The sequence below is a fragment of the Pygoscelis adeliae genome, unplaced genomic scaffold (assembly GCF_000699105.1).
Source record: "Pygoscelis adeliae isolate BGI_AS28 unplaced genomic scaffold, ASM69910v1 Scaffold329, whole genome shotgun sequence".
NCBI classification, from domain to species: domain Eukaryota; kingdom Metazoa; phylum Chordata; class Aves; order Sphenisciformes; family Spheniscidae; genus Pygoscelis; species Pygoscelis adeliae.
The window spans coordinates 443424-446278 of record NW_008825554.1 but is presented as its reverse complement, the minus strand read 5'-3'; positions in this window follow the sequence as shown (position 1 = coordinate 446278).

Here is a 2855-nt window from a genome sequence, read left to right as displayed (position 1 = left end):
GAGACTGGAGGAAGGAAAAGTTCAGGTTTTATTTTTATCTTTTTTTGAAAGTCAAAGTGAATTGCATGAATTCTTCCTAGGTCATTCTGAGCTAGCTTGTAAAATAGTGTGGTGCTGTTTTCTGTGGTGTTAACTGAGATCAAATGAACATGAAGTAAAGTTTGCAAGTCTCCAACCAGAGGTCCTGTGTTTTGCTTATTTATTAGGGCAGCGTCAGGATACTTGCACTGCAGAGGCCTGTACTATATATGTTGTATGAATAAACAACATTTCTCTCTTAAAAATCTGGCAATCTCACAATTTTTAAAAGCACTACAATTATTTCAGATATAAATTATTTGTATTAAAAGATTAGAAGATGGAAAAATCCAAAGAATATATATATTCACTAAGCAGGAGTCATTCCTGTGCCTCAGAGAGATATGAATTTTATAACCACACATAAACAATTACAAACTGCACTATGTTTTAAAGAAATACACCAAATGAGTGAAAGGTTCTGTTAAATGGACAAAAACCTATGAAATTGAAAGCAGATATAAATCTTACTCTGACCATTTCTCGTGTTTTGAAAACTTGAGTTTCCTAGGGTTTATAGGTTTAATTTTTGTGTCTTTTATTTCCTTTTTTGGAAGTGAACAGTTGACAGTCTGCTTTATATGCAGCATGCATAGCACATAAATAGCATTCAAATTAAATTCTACACCAGCTGTACGTACCCCATACATGTGGTTCGCGAATGTTGCTGACTGCAAATGGTGCATATTTTGATTTTCAGTTGATATCTAAAACTGTGAATTATCTTCTGAATATGTAGTGTTTTGCTTTCAATCCCTAGATTACATTTATATCAAGCAAAATAAATACAACTGTCTGATAATCACAACCTGGCTTTCTTCAACTTAGGTAAAGATCAGTTTCTGGCAAAGTGACCCCAAATCTTGTCTTCTTCAAGGCAACAGTCCCATTTCAGATCCGAAAGGGAAGTTTGAAATGAAAAGTAACCACAGAGGAAAACCCGGTGTGTTTCTATATGCTGCACACTCTTAACCTGAGTTTTCTTGAATGTGAGACTGCTTTTACTTCTGTAAAGTCCCAGTGTGCCTTTAAGATACTAAGATTTGGTATTCAGCTATTAGCCTTTTCAGGCATGTTCACACTGCATGACATTTATATAACATTGACTCCCAGCAACCTGTTCCAGCATCCACTGGGCCCAGTATAAAACCTGTGAGGATTTTTTTGGATGTGGCCTGTATCTGGTTCTTCCAATATCCTGGTCAGGAATATGGCAAGGAGCCATCGGAGGGAGGAGAAGTAGCCAGATGGCACCAGTACACTGTTGCTTTGGCATTTTTTTCTGGCCAGCTGACTGGTGCGATCTCTAAGGAGGATTTTTGTTTGTTCGTTTGTTTTGTATCTTCTCTTTGAGGTAGCCTGTGGACCTGAGTTAAGCTCACTGGTAGCTTGATCATCTTACAGATTTTCCACCTTTTCTTTCCTCTTTTTATTTGTTGTACATAGTTTTGGAGGGAATTTACTTTCGTATACTAAAATCTTGCCCTGATTTCATATTCATTTTTCATACAAAAGCCTTGTTGGCTCTAAGGAGAGCCATATGCTTGAAAGACATGCAACTGATATTTTTTTTTCTATCAGCGTATCTATGAACATTGTAAAAATTCAAGACAAACCTCAAAGGAAGATAAGACCCATATAGATATTTATGCCCACAAACTTCAGAGAGAGATAAAGCCTATATAGATATTTATTCCCACAGCAAAAACTTTATTTTAAATTCTGTCTGAGTTTGAAAATGCCCCCTCTCACTGGCTCTATCTCAGATATAGGCATCTTCCTTAACAAGTCGGGGGAGTTCAGGGGAATCGATGGGTGCACCCTCCTGAGGGCAGACGTAGCTGTGAGATTTGTCTCCCCATCCTCTGAGCTGGCCAGACACGAGCCATTTCTGGTCTATATAACTGTGTTAACATTGCACTGTGCTTAAGTCAATAAGGCCTGGTGACAGGCTGTGTATATTACCGGTTTGTGTCTAAACAGCTTCTAGATTAGAGTTGGCTTGTATCCAGCCATCTGAGAGCACCGACCAAGCAGCCTGCATGTATCTGCACCTGTCCACGTGGATGTATTATAAATGTGTATGATGCAATATAATTCACTGTTTATAAATGACATATTGTGACACCTCCTCCTTGAAACACATTTTTTTCCCCCAAAGCCTTTCAGCAATAATCCAACAGAGAAACAACACGGCTAAGAGAATAAGTGCATCACTGGGAGTTACCACTTCTCCTTTGTGTTTGAACCCTATGATCTGCCTGATTGAGAGATTGATCTTGATTGGTTGTGAGCACCCACGGTTCCTTCTGATGGGAGCATATGGTATTGCACTGTACATGCTTTGAGCCAGGGAACAGATCTCTCACTACCCGCTTTACACATAGGATTGACATTACTACAAAGACAGGCTGCAGTAATATAATGCCTTCCAGCAACTGTGCAAACTGTCTGCGTGATTCAGATGCTTTTCTACTTACTGATAATTTAGTTCCAATAGCGCCTTAAAAAGTGGTTCGTCGGCCTCCTAAAAGCACAACACTTTTCCAGGTCATCTGTCTGCTTGCACCTTTGCAGGTGATGGTGTTCCTTTTGGTTTAGTATATCAACGGTGAATGAGTGATTTCAATATAAAATGTAAATGTCAAAACATTCCATTTAAAAGCTGCTTTTGGCCAATATCTTTTCAACACAGAGGTTACTGATCCTTAAAAACTCTGTTCAGACTACAGCGGTTAATGCTACACCCATTTTGATGACCAATTTTTGTATGAGAT